Below are 19,573 nucleotides of genomic sequence, written 5' to 3' on the forward strand. Positions count from 1 at the left end.
TCAGCACAAGACATAAGCGAGACTCGGCAGGTTCTAGAGGCTGCTAAGGAGTGTTGGTGCCATGACACTAAGCTCATGAGTAGCATATGATACATAGTTGGCTGATTGAGGAACGATTGGGTGACGGGCAATGATAGGTAGCATGGTAGGTAGACATGCAGGCCTTGAGCGCCAGTAGTCAGTGTCCGACATACTATGGGCATAGCGGGCTTGTCTCTCTACAGCGTGCGGAACGTTGTGGGAAGTCGACAAACAGATGCGCAAGCATGGGCAAGTCTAGAGCCTATGGGCTGGGATGGTCCGCAGGCAAGTGCATATAGGCAATGCACTTGTGCGGCATTTCTCATATTGACAGACGGTGTGCGTAGAAAACCCCCAATGTGGTATTTCTCGATGGATTGACAGACAGTGCACACAGACAGCTTAACAGCCTGCGCACATGATTGCCAGGGCTTAATGACTATTGGGAGTGGCTAAGTCTTGGTGATTGATTGAAGTATGGAGCATGTGAGAGGTAGCGGTTGAGGACTAAAAACCTCTGTCTACATGACAGTGTGGGTTACAACTGTTGTAAGATCATGAGTGGTAGTTCTGTAGCAATTAGGAGCAGTTTTCCCAAGTAGTTTGGGGGTGTCATTGTTGTGTTTTAGTATTGTTTTGGTTGCTTGTACGTGTTTGTGAGTGGTGGATGTGATCCATGGTGTGCAAGCTTGAGGGATCCTTATATTTTGATTATTGAAAATAAAATATAAGGCCGATTTCGACTGTATATTTATATGTTGCTGGATTTGTAATCTTGCATTCTTGCATACTTTGATTGTGATTTTTCGTCTCTACTTACCATATTTCATACACGAGAGTGTGTGTGTGAGGAAGGCTGACTAGCTTTGTATCATTCTCAAATTTTAATACATAATTGTCATTTATTAGCACAAGAATATGGATAAGTGGTGCGATGACTTGTATAATATTTGGTGTTTAAGTAGAAATTTACCTGATATGTTATATTTTTGGAGGTGAGTAAAAATTTGAAATTTGTAGGGTTAAAAAGGGAAAATTGTAAAGATGAGAGGGAAATAAGTACAATCTTCTTTCGATATATATATATATATATGTCTACATACTATATATTAAAGTGAGTAGGGCAATAAAAATAAGATGAAAAAAGGGATGAGGTGGTGGAATAAATACGAACAAGGTGTAAACACTTCCCTACATCATCAACATATATCTATATTATATTAATATGATATATGCAGTCCTACTAACCTATTAGCTATATATGAGAAGAATGTAGAAACAAAAATAAAAGAAAGAGGAAAGGAGTGAGGCTGTGGAGAGGGAGGGAGAGAGAAGAGAAGAGAGAGAGAGAGCTTTGAGGTGTTTTTCATTATCATCAAATTTAGATAATTCCCACAGTTGATTTGGTAAGTTTAATTCATATTTCTTGATTAAATTTGTTCAAGAACTGGGTGTGAATTGAATTGACAAAAATAAATAAATAGAGATGGAAGAAAGACACCAGGAGAGGCTCTATTTCGAATAGCCTCTGTAAATCATAATTTTAAAGAATTATATTGATCCATATATAGTGATTCTTGAATCTGTGGAAACTTTAGAATGTCTACTAAAACTTTGTAGTTTTAATCAGAAGCTATATTCGTCGTTTTAATGGATAAAATTAAGAAAATATTCTGTTGCCCTGTTTCTGCAGTTCATCAAACGAAGTGTACTTAAAATCTTGTAACCTGAGTATACTGGTTGAAATTATAGAATTCTTTCGTAAAATGAAACTAGAGACATAAGAGATTATATTATGAAATATAGTGATTTTTGAAAGGATTTTAAAGTAGTAGATTCGAATCAGTTGCAGTCTAATCAGGTTGTAGTAAAATTTGAATAACTAATTATATATAAATTCAATTGGTATGATTCTTATTGTAAATGAAACTAGAGACACATAAAAGTATTTTACGTAAAAATCAAACCTTTATAAATTTTATTTCTATCTGAAAAATTTTATAATTTGAGACAGAGATGCTGGCAAGGAAAATCAAGTAAATGATAGAGACAATTTTAATAAAATTAATTCCTATGATTTAAAATATAAATCATACACCATTGCAAATCTTATTATGTCTAGTTTATAATGTAAAATTGTTTTTAAATTTAATAATTTTGATTAAAGTTATGATTTAATTAGTCAGCAATGCTCATGTTGTGAGGATTAAAAGATTCAGGGGCGGTAAGGAAAATTTTTAAAATATAAGCACTGATTTTAATATATCAAGATATATACTGATGGAAAGATAATCGAGTCTACTTTATGTAGAAGAAAATAGAATAAAGGTCCAAATTTTATAGAATGAGTTATTCAGAGATTAATGAGAAGTGTACGGATATGATCTAATGCTTTATCAAGAAACTACAATATTATCGATTCATTGCCTATTCGTCTTATAACTCATTATAGCACACGTGAACAACATTCAAGACCGAACACATCATTCTACTATTTAAATAGTTGGGAAAGTGAGGTAAGTATAGTTAATTGAATTATATATATATATATGTATGTATCTATTTGTTTTTCCGTAAATTTGATTAGGAATTGTCATGTGCTTAACCGGATTATATGATTGTCTTGTGAAATTGTTGTTATGCGTCGTATCAATAGTTGAGTGTACTTAATATGGTGAAGAATCGTGATATATTCAAACTTGTTTGCTGAATGGAGATGAATGATGGAGTTGTTTGAGCGATTGTAACACATTTGGATTTGATGATTGACTGGAGTTAAATTATGAAGTTAACAATGTGCAGATAATAAGATAAGATGAATTGTCGAATGGAGTTGAGTTAAAGAGTCGATAAAATTAGAATGGTAAATTGAGATGAAAAGATGGCTTATATGATGATGTGATTGGTGACGAGCTTTGTGCTGTCATCAATTAATGAAGATGATGTGATATCATACGAGCAATGTGTTGTGTGATATGGTTGACGATGGGATCTCATACGAGCTGTGTATGCTGTTTGATATCAAGATGAGATGCTGTGTTGAAGATGTGATAGCCGACAAACCCCATTGAATATACTCCAGCTACGCTAAATGGGTACCTATAAAAATTATAACTAAGAAAATAAACTACAAAAATGTGTATTATGTTGTGGATGGTGCTTGACTCTGGTATTGATTTCGCATGATTATTAGTATCATTACTTCGTAATTTTATGGTGTAAAAATTAATCTTTTTCACTATTTCTAAATATTAATTCAAGTTCATTACATAATAGTATAATATCCATTTAAACTTTTTTAATATTTTTTTATACCCATTCAAGTTATTACTTTATTTAAGGCCTATTTAAAAATTTGACTATTTTTAAGTGGGTCTTAAAAAATAATAAAAAAAATAAAAAAGGATAATATGGTAACATAAATTTAAATAATAACTATTTAAGATCATTTCATTATTTTATACAGATCCATTTAAAAATTTCATCATTTTTATGTGATCATAAAAATAACAAAAAAATAAAAAAGATAATATAGTAACATAAATTTAAATGAGTTCTTAAAAATGATGAAACTTAAATGGGTCATTATAAAATAATGAAATGAACTTAAATGAATATTTAAAATTGTTAAAAAAAAATTAAATTGCTCTTTATTAATTCATATAGTAAACTTGAATTCACATTTAGAAATATTATCAATTTAGTCTTTATAATGGCATTCCGGGTGGCCAACACGTGTCCTTTCCCCGTCTGGGAGTTACATTTGGGCTTGTCCTACCCTCTTGGGCCGTTCCTAGAGAACCGGTGCCCTATTGGGCCGATTGGGCTTATCTTTAATATTTAAGATTTGTAGCGTCATTAGATGTAATCAACATATGAGCAATGGGTTGGGCCCAAATAGAATCAATAAAGGGCTTAAAGTAAAAGCCCAGGCCCAACACTTATCTAAGTTTTCAAGAATTTTATTTTGTCTAATGCATCCTTTTTACACTTTTTTTCTAAGAGTATATAGATTTTCACTTGAACGTTACGAGTTTGAAGCTTATTGAGAATGTAAAACTTGGTGCTTTTATAAATATAATATGAAGTGGAAATGATGGATTCATAATGCTCGACTTACGTCCAGTTTGGTCCGACGATTGCATAATTGATTATATGATAACTGGGAGAAAAATTTTATTAGAATAATTGAATTTAGAAACAACTTCATAATTAATTACAACGAATGCAGATTGACTAAATTTCAAAATGATCTCATTTTTAAGGTTAATGAAGAAATTAATTATGATAGAATTTAATTTCAAAAGTGATTAATTATTAAAAAAAGGGGCCTAAAGAGGAATTTTATATATATTTGCACTCGAAATACATATTTGATATACTTTTTACAAAAAATAAAATAAAATAAAATTTGATTTTTTGGTCTATCGATAGATCAATGTGTTCAAATTCAACATATCCCGACAAATTTCATTGCAAAAAAAAAAAAAAAAAAAATTCCACGAGAATTAGATATTTCCTTTTATTTTAAATAGTTAGAATAAATTGAATTTGATTTAATCTTTTAATAATTTAAGAAAAAGATCTTTCTTCAGACTCAAAATAACCAGAAATATGCAAAGAGCAACATCAAATAATATCATCAATAGTAGGCACCCCACCCATCCCCACCCCACCCCACCTCCCACTTTGGTGTCAACATTTGAACCTATTGTTGCTTAAAGAGGAATATTGTGACGGAGGTGTTTCATTTAGTCACATCTAGTGGGGATAAATGGGCGGGTCAGATCAGATTTCAAATAAGTTGGATAGAAAATGGGTCGTGTTTAAAATAAATTGGACTCATATTAGGATTTTTTTCAATTTAGTCCTATTTATTATATTTTATTTACATGGCATCTTATAAATTGAAAAACTTCTCAGTTTTAATCTTCACGTGCATTTTTCATTCAATAATTAATGAAAAATGTATGGTGCACGTGAGACTACTAACGGTTCCATCAACTATTGAACAAAAAATACACGTAAACACTAAAATCGAAAAAATTTTAAACTTAAGGGATACAATATGAAAAAATCATAACAATTGAAATTAAATTGACAAAGGACCCTAGTTCAAAATAAAAAATGCGATTTTTCCTCCAAACAACCCTCCTCCCACTTTTTGTCCATGCATTATTGTATTTTCTTTTGATGATTTAATGTTTATTTCATTAAAAATAGTTGATACATCACCAACTTTGTCATAGTAGCCTCACTAAACTTATTATGTACGTTAAACTCAATTTACACTTAATACATTTATATAAACTCACGAGCTCTGCATTTATATATATAAACATATACCACCTAATATATATATATATACATATATATATTCTTGGATTTTTGGGTTTTGAATCTTGTGTTGGTGATTTCAATGGGGGCAACATTCCAATGGTAGAAACAAGTGTTGTCCCATGTTGTCCAAACAGGTTCACCACTTGTGTTCTTGTCATTGCATAGCAAACCATGTTTACCCCTTAAGCTTGCTATGGACTAAAACTCACATGAGGGCCATAACTTGTCCCAACCATAGACTTCAATTAGTTAATCTTCACATCATATACATATATATATATATATATATAACATATAGCTGGATATATTTTAGTTTATCATATATTATATATGTGTGTGTTTGTTGGTAAAGAAGATCTTATCTTTGATTCTTTTGCTTTTATAACTCAAGATAAGATTTTGAAATGTTAAAAACCCTTATCTCCACTCTTTTTGAATGACAATGTGGAGACATGCACAAACAACTTCGAGGAGAGTTGGAAAATCAGTTTTGATACAGAAAAATCATCGATAATATTTAGAATAAAATTAAATATGAAAAGGTAGTGGATTGCATTTTGATGCTATGAAGATGGAAAACGAGTTTCTAAATAAGACGTGAAAAAAATAGAAAAATGGTTGAAAAAGAGGGAGCAAGAGACTCGAAAAAGAGAGGAAGATGTACTTACAAGAGTCTCTAAATTGTTCCAAAATATGGGATAGATATACAAACCATTGATTTACCAACGGATCCGGGAAGCAAATACACAACAAGATTTTGATGGAAATCGCTAGCTAGTTATTATCGTTACTAATAACTACTTGTTATCTCTTCACTTGGTGATTCGTATATAATAACTTGGTTGGATTGTTAGATTTACTTGTAAACTTAATTTGTTCGATGATGCTATGAGCAGAAATAATCTCTTTGATGATGTTATAACTTGTCTTGTATTATTGTTGGTTGTGGAAATAATGTTTTAGATGATGTCAATAATATATATAGTTTTGAAATCGATATTATTTGGTTGTATTTGATATTATGATGAACATGCTATTAATTTTGACCTAAAAATTCAAAATAATTGAAAAGGTTGATGAATGTATTAGAGATGGATTTAGAGATGGAAATGTGTGTTAAATACCTACGGGAGAGGGAGACTGAGAGAGAAAAGAAAAACATGATAGCTATGGTTTGCAACGGATAAAGGAAAGTACTTGCACATTCACGACGCTTCTGGGGACGGGCCCTCGACGAAATTTGAGATGAATTATTTTTTAAGTTTATTTTATTATTTTTGATGGGCAAAAACTTTTGCATAGCAGAAGAAGAGGGAAAAATGCAAGCAATCTTCCTGGGATATTGCAAATAAGCAAATTACCCTTTACCTTCTTATGTTTTTCAAAATACAGTAATTTATCTCTCTATATTTTTAAAAATAAAGTAATTTACCTTTTCAGACAATGCGGTAAATTACTATTTTTTTATAAGGGGATAATTTACTTATTTGTAATATTCAAAAGGAGAAAATTGCTATTCACCCCAGAACTAGAGGCAAAATATATATTTTTATCGTGAAATTCAAACATATGACTTTTTCTTTCATCTCCATTTATTTCAGAGATTGAATATTTGCTTTTAGAGACGGAAATACCCATCTTTAACCTTATTCTCTTGTAGTGAATTGCATTTCCTACAATATGATTGTTGTTCATGAAATCAAGAAATCTTTTAATGATTTTGATTAAGGTACGTATATTTGTATTACAAAATCGATTCGGAAAAAAAAATAAAAAATCGAGATCTATATTTAGATATTACATAAAAAAAAAGGAATTAAACTGGATAATAAAATATTTATTGACAAAAGTGCACTTAACATATTTATTTATTCACAAGCATTACAAGGAATAACGCTAATAGTAACGATACATATTCCTTGAAAAATAGTGAAATTCGTTGCAAGTATAGGTTAGCAATGAATTTAGTAAGAATTTTACTTGCTAGTTAGCTGGACGTTGATTTTAGCATCAAATTTTTTAGTAGTTCATTTTCTTGTAGTGGCATTTCTTTAATCAATTAACTCTCCCAATAATTTTGCATTCGTGAATATTTAATATTATTTGATTTAATCAAATTTGAACAATTATTTATCTTTTATCTTCAATCTTTTTTATTTAATTAGACAAAAAAATATGATAAAAATTTAAATTATGCATACATATTAAGTGTATTTCGAGTCACTTCCGACTATTAATATAAATTTATATCTAGATTGTATATTACGATGAGGAAGTATTGTGCTTAATATATGTTTTCTTTCACAAACACATAATTATTACATTCTATGTTTTCTTAAATGTTGCATATTTATCGAGTGTGTCCAGCTTTTAGAGATAATTGATACCCTTGCAAAAACCAACGTTGTGCGACAATTGTCCATAACCATTTACAATGACTATTTTCTTAACCACGACAATTAATCATGATTAAATGTTATATTTTTTTTAGTGCAATAAATCATTTATCCCACACGCGTCGAGCCCTCAAGGATCGATATGTCCCGAAACCAAGTGGGATCCCTTGTCAATAGATATTATAGAAAAAGAACTCATTTTAAGGCTCTTGTTCACTTCTCAATTCTCTGGAAAGTTCAGCACTGTATGCCAAAAAAAAAACCCCCAAGAACAGATAATATGAATATATGCATGGTGGGGTTCAAACTTGACATACTCAAACTATAGATATTCACACACACACACGGTTGGCAAATTAAATGATATTAATGATGAAGAGCATGCAGGTACGTTCTTGATGTTGATGTAGATAAGGTTAAAGCACGTGATCATGCCCTGATCTTGATTTTAAGGGTACAAACTGTCCCTACATGCTACCCCTTCAAATGTCTGAAAATATGTAACTCAAATTCGAACACACACACATACATATATAATTCATGTGTGGTGATGAATTAGTAGTACGTACGCTAGAGATTGAGACAGATCGATGAGGAGGAGGAGAGAAGGGTATGGGGAAGAAGATGGGCAAGTGGAAAAGAATGATGAGACAAATGAGGGGAAAGCTCTACATCATCAGGCTTTGCATTTCTATGCTTCTCTCTTCGGACAACCTTTCTTGAAAATATCTTCCTTGTTTTTCACAAGCTCGGTTTCTTCTTTCTTGTCTTGTTTGTATTTTTTGTTTTACTTACATGAACAAATGAAGAATAGGGCATGTGTTTTAGTCAAACCGTTGCTGGATGATTGTAAATCTGTAGCTAATTAACACTCTTGGCTACGGATTAATATAATTAGCTACGGATTCTTCAAACCTCGGGTGATGTACGTCGTAGTTGTGGGGAATTCCAACTCCATTGTTTGATTAATGCCTTGTTTGGTCGTTCATTTTTTTAGGTTTAGTTAATTTGCTAGTGGTTCGGCATGTTTTGTAAAAGATTGGGTTTAATGCAATTTACCTTTCTTGAAGCTATAAATACTACAAAAAGACCCTGTAAAATTAAAAATTATCAAAAATTCCCCTAGCGGAAAAGAGAAAGAAGCAAATTATCTCGTCATTACGTGTTTTTTTTTTTTTTTGTCTTTTTTCTTTTTTCATAGTGGGTTTTTTCTTTATAATGTTTTTACCATTTAGAATTTTATGTATAGTGGGTAAACTGCATTTAATCCATCTGGCATAATTATTTATTTTTGGGATTTTAGTGAAATTAATTAACTGTAAGAAAATCCAAGAAAAGTTTGGGAATTTTGTTATCTTTCTCTCTTCCCTTTTTCTTACTTTCCTCACTTACTCAATTACTGCATGCCATGCAAAAATACATGCAAATTAAAGGAGGAATAGAAAAGGGGAGTTACTGAGAACAAAACTATAATTATATACTAAGATATAATTAAATGAAAAGTGATTATGTAAGAGAAGTTAGTAGCAAGAGCAAGAAAAGCAACATGATATTTGACCCATTCCAGATTTTAGCCACATCATAAGAATTGAAAGATTTTCAAGTCAATCTTAAAATCAATAAAGACTAACCTTATAATTAAAATAAAAGTTAGCACTCTGATGATTTATTCAGTAACGGTCTACTGAAAAGGGATGAAAGGAAATTTGGATCAAAGTGAGAACAATGTTGTAAAATAATAATAAAATAGTATAAATTTGTGTTGAGTGCAAAATACAAGCTTAGAATAGCTTAAAAATTGAGAGAATAAGTGAGAGTATGAGAGTGAAAAATGATGTTACTAAATGATTGCACAAGACCTCTATTCACAGACATGTACAAAGCATAATACGGGGGTTTTTTGTGGAGAGTCCTATACCGTTTGAAAGCTCTTTGAATCAGCTAACTAAAAGAAAAATCTGTGCACAATTTGGACTTGAATTGGCTGAGGTACATCAGGTTGACTAAGTCTTGCCAGGTCTGCCCGAAAATCCAACAATCTATTATGTGTAGTTTCCCAGCTCATTTTCCTTTTGATCAACTAAAAGCCACCTGGAGATATTTTAGGATGATGTGTTTTAATGTGTTGGCAAACTGTGTGACGTGTCTATCTAGCTGTATGATGAAGTGTACGGTAGGAATGGGCTTGACTCTTTGGCCCGTCAGCTTAGTAAACAGAAAGTAGGCCTTTGTGCCTTATCTCTCTACTGATGGGCCAGCCGGATAAACACCAGCCGGGGTGGTGGATGGTGTTTTTAGAGCTTTTACTTCATCAAGGATTTTAGGGGACATCATCCCCCCTCCCCCCACTCTAGGAGTGTAAATTGTAGAATTGGAGTATTTAAGAAGGTAGAATAACTTGCAAAAAATAAAAGAATTTTCATACCAATCAGCAGGGGGAATCCTGTTGTCCCTCCTAAGTGACGCTGACCAAGTGGAGGATCCTAGCTGGAGAGTCCTTCCATCTGAAGGAACTAAAGCACGCGGTCCTAGGAAATTTTGAATTTTTATTTGCAAAAGAGATAATCATGAATGATTGCAAGAGATAAGGAAGAAGGAGAATCTCTATCAGACTTAAACTTTCACGTGCTGCGTGATTGGCTGGTTCGTGCCAGCGGGAGATCCGAATCCTATGGTGATGGGATTGTCTAGCAAGTTTGAATTTATCACACTTCTGCACCTTAAGGTAATTTTCCCTTCTTCCTCTTCTCATTGCTTTTGCCATTACAAGTGTTTTAACTTCTACAGATACCTTGCAATTTCGAGCTCCTTCCCGTTAGATCCTGCTACTTTTTTAATCCTCTTACTCCCTATGTATGCTCTTTTTATGTCTTTCTTGTTTTCTTTACATCCATGTCTGAGGGAGGTATTAATGAGCGAGTAGTGGATAATCTAGTGAAGGACTTAATAAGCTCGTTAAGTGAAGATGGAAAACCTGCCGCCTCTAACTCCAGCCCTCGACAGGGTGAGGGTGAGGAAGAGGTAAATAGCAAGAAAAATGCTAGTAAAGAGGAGATAGAGAAGAAAAAATAAGGATAGAATAGTGGCTTCAAGGACAGCATATTTTAAGGTTTTTTGCTCCTGCTTGAAGGAGGTTGATATAGATGAGCTTAGGACTATATATAGGATACATTGGGAAATCCTGATCCAGGTCCCTGCTTCAAATAACTGCCCCAATTTTTCACCCGCGGGCTTCGCCTGTTTTTATTTGGCCTACTAAAAGCTAGGTTGTACTTTCCTTTTCATCCTTTTTTTGCTGTGGTTTCCACTTTGTTCAAGGTTCCTTTTGTAGCCATCTGGTTCTGAAATCCTTTAGTTTTCTAGCCAACTTCTTTATGCTGGTTAGTAATTTGGGCAAGACCCCATCTTCCACCAAATTTCATTCATTTCTCATGTTGAAGAAAGCCGGTGTTGCGTTGTTCTATTTTATTTCTATGGGGTGTGTCCACTTTTTGTCTTCTTATACTACTGTCAAAGAGTGGAAACGCCAGTATTTCTTTATTTCCTCTCCTGAACCTTGGATGTTTCCATACTGTATGGGTTATTACTCCCCTTGATATTCTGTCTGAACTTGCTCAACTGCCTTCTAGTTTTTGCTGGATTGCTTGAATTCTTCTCCTCATGATCTTCACAAGATAGTTCATTGAGCTTTCCTCCATCATTTTAGGTTGACTTCTAAAGAGGCCAACATGAATGGTGCTGCTGGTATATCTATATACAATCAGATGTTTAACCAGTTGTTGCAGGACAATGTCCTTAAGGAGGAGAAATCCCCTGTGTATTTTCCTCTGCCCAACGTTCTTTGTTGAAGAGTTCGCTCTCCGCTCCGATTAGCTCTACCTCGAAGGGAGATCCGTAGGGCAAACGGTACGCGGACCCTCTTCCGCCGCCTCTAACAAGCTAAGGGAGCAGCTAGATCGTTGGCTCTTCCAACTCCTTAGGCAGCTACATGAGCTGAAACGCTCATACATGCTAAGGAAAAAATTACAATAAAAATAATAGGATATGGGTGAAGTTTACACTCTATTATAGAAGGAAGGTAACAACAGCCGGGCTGCAAAATTTTTGAGGAGAGCCCCTTCATCCTTGGGCAAGACCTATATAGAGGCTTTGCCCCTCGCGCAGAGCTTAAGCTTTTCACTTCTCGCCTCAGCAAGGTAAAGCTGAATAGTATTCCACAATGTTACTAAGCATTGATTGTGCTAGTTGGTGGTTTGCTTGACTGGTTGGGGTAAGGAAGACCAGCAGTGGAGGAGGCAAAGAAGAAGGTGGATGAGCGTTGCAAAAAAAAAAAAATGGAAAAGAGTGGGTGATCTAGCTAGGGGCTTCTTATTAGGCTTGAAGCCAACAAGTATACGTGCCCCAACTAAGGGCAACTTATTAGGGCTCAAAGCCAGCAAGTATCTGTGTGCCGACTGAGGGCGACTTATTATGCTTGCAAGATTATGGACCTGTCATCAACACATAATTTAGCAAGGAGAAACAAGAATCACTCTTATTCTAGCAAGAAAACAGTTAGCTAGTAAGGTCATGAAATTATAAGTAAAAAAAAAGAGTTTTAGGAGTAAAACTTCCTGAGATTATAAGTATTCCAGGATCGATAGAGTTTCTTTCCATGAATGTCTTCTGGCTCGTATACTTTAAATATGATGATCCTTGTAAGGACCCTCCAGTTAGGAGCAAACTTCCCGACTGGTTTGAAGGTGGTTGCTCACCCTAAGTAGGAGATATCCCTCCTAGAATTCTTTTCTTTTCACCCGTCTATTGTAGGTGTTGACCACCTTCTAGTTGTATCTTTCCATGCTAGTCTGAGCATTCTCCAGAATCTCCTCTAGTAAGTTCAGGTGGGTATGCAGTAGGGTGTTATTGCTTTCCTGCTTGTAGTGCTGGATTTTGTAAGTTCTCAGTCCTGCATCTGCAAGAATAACGACTTTCGAGCCGTACACCATGTTGAAAGGTGTCTCTCTCATTGCTGCTTTAGGGGTAATCTTGTAAAACAACAACACGCTAGGTAGGGCATCGACCCACTATTCGCCTGCCTGCTCTAGCATGGTTTGATTCCTTGCACCAGGATGCGGTTTGTAACTTCTACCTACTCATTAGGTTTGCGAAGGCCACTGAAGTGAAGTGGTGCTTAGATGCCTAGGTCGGCACACCAATCATAGATTTTTAAATCTTGGAACTGACGATCATTTTAAAAATTAAGCACACAAGGTAAATCATACCTACAAATGATGTTTTTCCATAGGAATGTGAGCACTTCATTTTCTATGATCTTGGCAAGGGACTCAACTTCCACCTACTTGTTGAAGTAGTCCACTGCTACTAGCAGGAATTTGATCTATCTTTGAGCAGCTGGGAAAGGACTCACTATGTCCATTCCCCACCAGAAAAATGGACAAGGGGCTAAGAGTGCCTTGAATGGTTCAGTTGGCATGCGGATAAAGGGTGCATGCTTTTGACATTGTTTGCTTCTCCTTAACCAATCTATTGCATCCTTTTTTAGAGTAATCCAAAAGTATTTGGATCGTAAAACTTTATCCACAAGAGCCATACCACCTGTGTGGGATCCAAACGATCTTTAAAGATCTCTAGAAATATAGTTATTTTCTCCTTTGTCGATAAACATTGGAGGTAGGACTGGGACAAAATTGTGTTTGTAAAAGATTTCTCCCAGCAAATCAAATCTAGCTGCCTTGCTTTTCAGGCGGATTACCTCATGCTCATCAGTAGGAAATATTTCTCTTGTAGGTAGTCTACGAGGGGTTTCCTCCAATCTATGTAGATATGTAAGATATGAATGTTAGCACTATAGGAATGTTTAATAAAGGTTCTTATAATAATAGTGCGAGTGTTTCAATCAGGGAGAGAGCTAGTCAACCGGGCTAGGTAATTGACCTTGGTGTTCTCCATGCGAGGAATTTGGTAGAGTTGGAATCAGAGTATGTGTCTTCCTTCACTTCATATGTGTTTTTCACCTGGTTAGTGATCGATTGGGAATCAGAGTAGGCGGTCAGGTTTCTTGCTCCTGCATCAAGCGTCATTTTCATTCTTGCTATAAGAGTTGTACTTAGCCTCATTATTAGAGGCTTTGAGATCAAATCTCAGAGCATATTCCAGCTCTTCTCTTTATGGGCTGGTGAGGAGAATTTCGGCTCCACTGCCAGCAAGGGTGGAGGAGTCATCCACATGTAGAAGCCATATTCTTTCATCTTCCTCGACAGGAGTGGCTTCGTTCACAAACTCAGCTAGTATCTAGGCCTTGATGGCCATTCTAGGTTGGTAGAGAATGTCACACTAGCTGAGAACAACGCTCCACTTGATCATCCTACCTAAGGACAAAAATGCTTCTTATTCCGCTTCATAGGAGGGATGGTTGGATCTGGATTCAGATTGTGCAACCATTATGCTGGGGTCAACACGCACCAGGTCGTGGGGGCTGGTCATGCTAAAACATCGATATTTTTCTACAAAAAAAGTGGTTAGTCATCCTGCTAACTCTAGAGTCAGCTAGGAGCTGATCCTGGTAATATTCTCCAGCTCTCCTAGTATTAGTTGAATGCTTAATAGCTCTTCAGCTGGTTGTACATGGGCGGGAACCGCATTTCCTTGCTTGTCATACTAGATGAGCGTCTTGTCCTTTTCCCAGTTGGGAGGATCTACTTTCATATCCTTCTGGCATCCTTTTCATTGTTCTATATAACAATTTCACGCTACATACTGGTCACCCTTAATCTCTCCTACTTTTGCTCAAGCAGGAAACTTCAACTTCATGTGGTATGTGTAGGCAACAATTTGGAAGGCGTTCAAAACAAGTAGGCCTAGGATAAATTGTAGGTCGATGGCATGTCCATAACAAGAAAACGGGCCATCTTGATAGTTTTATGGTCTCTACTCCTAAGGAGAGAGGAATCAAGATGTAACCCAAGGAGTGTGTACCACATCTCCTTCAAAACCAAAAAACAAGGTGTCAATTGGCTCTAGTGGGATATCGTCCAGCTCCATATGCTAGTAAACTTTGTAGAAGAGGACATCTGCAAAACTGCTAGAGTCCACAAAAATGCATTGAATAGTGTAGTTAGCTAAAATGGCAGAAATAACAAGTGCATTATTATGATGTAAATATACTCCTTGAGCATTAGCAGGACCAAAGTGGATCATGGGATCCCCTGCTGGCATTGTGTGATCAGTCTCCATAATGTTTCTAGCAGTCCAAGCATGGGCATGGCGAGGGTGTTCTCTGGGCTTTGCTCCTCAGTTGGGAGCTTCTTCTTTCTATGGTCCCTCTTAAGGGTTCATTTGCTCGCTCCTAGCTCCCGCAGAAAATGCAACAATGAGAGCATTTTTCCTTCTGCTTACGCTTTTTTCTCTGTCCATGTAGTCATTTAGGTAGTCGGCTTGTATAAGCCTTTTTATCTCTTACCTCAGCTACCAACACAGGCTGGTGTCATGTTATTCCCCATGATATTTGGAAAGATATTTAAATTCAGGTAGCTTGGGTCTATAGCATAAGCATCCATGTCAGGCTAGTTATGAGCGTGGTGTAGTGCTCATTCTTGGGATCAAGGGGATTAAATCATCCTTTGGGTTCTTCCCTGCTTCTGCAGGAAGAAGGCCCTTCACTATATCTCCTTCGGTCTCGTGGATTATCCTTCATTGTTTGAGCTGCTCAGCTAGCAGCGGATTGAGAGCAACAAGCATGGATGTTGGATCGAAAACTAGATTGGAGGTGTTGACCTCTTTCGACTTGTTTTGGAGATCGGATGGCTGAACCAGTTGCAACAGGTATGGAAGTGTTTCCCTTAAAGGAACCATTGTCACCTCCATTATCGGAACTGGCTATTTCTCACTTCTTATATTGCATGATCATATAAATTGCAAAAATTTTCAATTTTAATCCCCACGTGTACTTTTTATCAATGAACAGTGTATGTAAGACTACTAACTGTTCCGTTAATTATTGGATAAAAAATACATGTGAGGACTAAAATTGAGAAAAAAAAAATTAAGTTATAAGATGCAATATGAGACGGAATCTAACAAAAGAATTTCCTTTCTGAATTCCCTTTTTCAAATACAAATAAAAATTTTAAAGAATCATAATAAGTAAACCTAAATTAAAGAGGATAGTAACATATGAAATCAAAACACGTTTTTTCCCTTCCACTATCATTTATCATACATACATATATAGAATCATAAAAAATGTCAAAATTTCACACATACAACACTCACTGGCTGCCAATTAATTCAAATGAAAATCAGGTTCCCTCCCACTGCACACCTTCTGACAAACAAATACTATATATATATATATAGACACAAAACATTTAAGGGCAGGGGGAGACAAACTCATGACTAGTCTGCTTATTCACATTTTCCCATTCAGTGGGACCCTTGCAACTTGGCATCATTATCCCCCCAATCACACCCCTACACCTGTCATCCAAAACCCTAAAAATCTCCCCCTCAACCACAAAGATAACCATCCCCCCCCCCCCCCCCCTCTCTATATATATATGTATAGTGTGTGTGTGTGTGTGTGTGTGATTCCTTCCATATTCCTAGCTTATTACCTATTCTATTCTTACAACAACATATGTCACATAACTGATCACATCTTTCTTGCAACATCAAGAATCAAATCCCATAGGCTTATTTTCTTGCAACCAAGAATCATTCATCAAGGGTTTTGCATGATCAGTAATTTCCCTTCATTTTTTCAGCTGCCAAGAGAGGTGAGAGCCCTAATCCTAGTTTTCTTGACCCTTTTAACATACCGATCATATAACAACGGACTCGAATTACATGATCATGGGCTCGTTTCGAGTGCACAATCTGCGGTCATGGCAGAAGTGCTCACGCTACATTCGAGAGCAACGAACTCGTCTCTACATTGTGTGGAAGTGCTCCGTGACTCTCATCAGATGGAAGTTGGAATGCATAAGCAACGACGATTGAGACGAGACGGGGACGTTCTTCTGCAAATTAGGCGATCAATCGACATATGGTTATCGATCGTTGGCCGACGAGAAACCACCGTAAGAGAGATATAGAATTAATTAATTACACCGACATATATATATATATATAGTCTAGTAGCAATTCACAAGGATTAACATGATGATACTATGAAACTTGCAGCTATGTTTTACATTACAAATTAATACAATACTCAATCTGTAATGTAAAACATATATGACTATATGTAGTTGGATCAGTTTTTAATTAATTAGTGTAATTTCCCAAAAGTTGAATCTTAATTATCTTCATAGGATGTTTAAATTTTAAATGGTGTCTATATGTAATTATTTAAAACTTATATATATTTATGTATACAAGAATTTATGGGAAATAATTCCCGTAATTGGAGATGAGCACTAGATTGAGAGTTGACAGTGTAATTAAAATTAAATTATTATGTGGAAATCTAATTTAGCAAATATATGTAAATGTACTCATTCCCTATGCATATGTATATATACAGGGTTTAATGGAATTTATCTTCGCGTGATATAAAAAAATAATAAGAATTTGTTCCCTTTATTTTTTAAAATAAAGCAACTTACCTCTTTAGACAGAAAGTTGAATTAATTCATATTAAAAAATACAGGGGGTAAATTGTTATATTTTTTAAATATAGGAAGATAAATTACTATTTCTTTTCTCATATGAGGATAATTTGCTCATTTGCAATATCATAGCATTGTTGCTTGCATTTTTCCCTATTACTTTCTCTTCGTCTTCTATTGATGCAAGCAAGTGATGCAGTTCATATATATATATATATATATATATATATATCAAGTAGGTTTAATTTTTTTTAATTTCTCTAATTCTTAATGCTAGACTAATACTTTACAAAACAAATTAAAAAATAGATTCAACATCTTTTAATAAATCCAAAATAATTTGTTAATAATTTTCTAATGAAGGGAGTGTTTGCAGAAGCTCCTATTTGGTAGAAGTAGTGATAAGTTAGTTATTAAAAAAAAAGTTAAAAAGTTAGAATATAATCAAAAGTTAGATGTGTTTAATTTCCAAATGATAAGTGAAAAATAAAATAAAATGCGAGTGATAATGCAAGGAAAGTTGCTTTTACCATCAAATTCTTCATAAAAAGATAAGGGTTAAAAAATTAAAAAAAAAAAAGTTGTAGTTATTTACTAAAATATTAATATTACAGATAAAAATACACTCCAACTATGGAAAAATGCAACTTTAGTCCTGTAATTTAGATTGGGTGGTATTTTAGTCGTGTACGAATTAATTCTCGCAATTGAGTCCTATAACTTTAAAATTTTGGCAATTTTAATTATTTTCTGGCCAATTTAACTGAAAAATTGCATGTGACTTGCACATAACCCAATTAAATCATAACTTTAGTTCTATAACGTGAAGGGTTGATTTTTTTGTCCTATACGAATCGATTTACAGGGCTAAAATTGTAATTCAATTAGATGATACCAAAGTCACATGCAATTTTCGGTCCAAACTGGCCAAAAAGGACTAAAACTGCCAAAAGAATATTTATATTACAAGACTCAATAGCGACAATCAATTTGTGCATGACAAAAAGTGTCATTCCTCTTCAATTACGGGACTAAAATTGCAAGTTTCCCCTCTAATTACTTGCTTTTGATTTTTGTTGTAAAGGCGCTCTTTGGTAATTAAGAGAATCAAAAGCGCAAAATATATAGTTTACCAAACCCTAATTTAGTTTTTAGCTTTTCTCCAACAAAAAATTGTACAGTTTTTATTTTTTTTAGAAAAGAAATTAAGATTGCAACTTAAGAGCTGATTATTAAAAGTGATTGTTGTAACTTGACAGATTATGACGAGTTGGATTGGAGTCCAACAGCAAGCAAAAGTTGACCTTTTTCTATAAAAGGAAAAAGGAAAAAAAAAAAAAAAAAGCAATTGCAGGTTCTTTTTTGCAGATCACATAAAAATAAAATTTTTAATATTTCTATAGTTTTTAGTAGAATTTGAATCCTGAAATTTTGAGCTCCAAGTCTTCATGTTCTTTTTTTCTTTTTTAATTATTATTAACAGTTACGACTCATTACATTTACATTATTTGACACATTCATGCATGGGAGTCGAACCAAAATCTCGTAATTGTCCGTCTTTAATCTTGTCAATTGAGCAAAGCCTCGTTTATCGTCGACTTATTTTGCCGTTGGGATAAGCTCATTTTCCTTTGTAATTGCTAAAACACCAGCAAATTAAACTTGCCACTGTCTTTTCTTTGTTGATTCTTTAAACTTTATCTCTAAAGTCAATGGCAAGTGTTCCAAATTAGACCCAAAATCGGCTACGGATTGGTTACTTTTGGGGCAGGCTTTGAAGGTACAATTGAGTCTCGGGTGGGTGTCGAGTTTTGGTATTTTGAGTTGATTTTGACTTAATTAAAGCCAATGCTGTTCATATTCGTTATATTTTCTTATGTATTCTATGTGTGTTTTAATGTATATTAATTTATATATATATATATATATATATAATTGTGTATACAGTATTTCATTTATACTTATATGTTATACATAAAATAATATTTTTAATAATAAAATTAGTGATATAAAGTAGTTTTAGTGACCCTAAGATATACACATAGATTTACAAAAAGGGTATTTATTTATGAAGTTGTGATAGTGTTACTTTTAAAATTTTATATTTTTAAATTTTTTAAAAAATCTAAACCAGCGATATAATGAGCAACCCAACTGTTCAAACAATCTTGGCGAGTCGAGTCTCAAATCTTGACAACCCACCAC

Source organism: Sesamum indicum, linkage group LG3, assembly GCF_000512975.1.
Source record: "Sesamum indicum cultivar Zhongzhi No. 13 linkage group LG3, S_indicum_v1.0, whole genome shotgun sequence".
NCBI lineage: Eukaryota > Viridiplantae > Streptophyta > Magnoliopsida > Lamiales > Pedaliaceae > Sesamum > Sesamum indicum.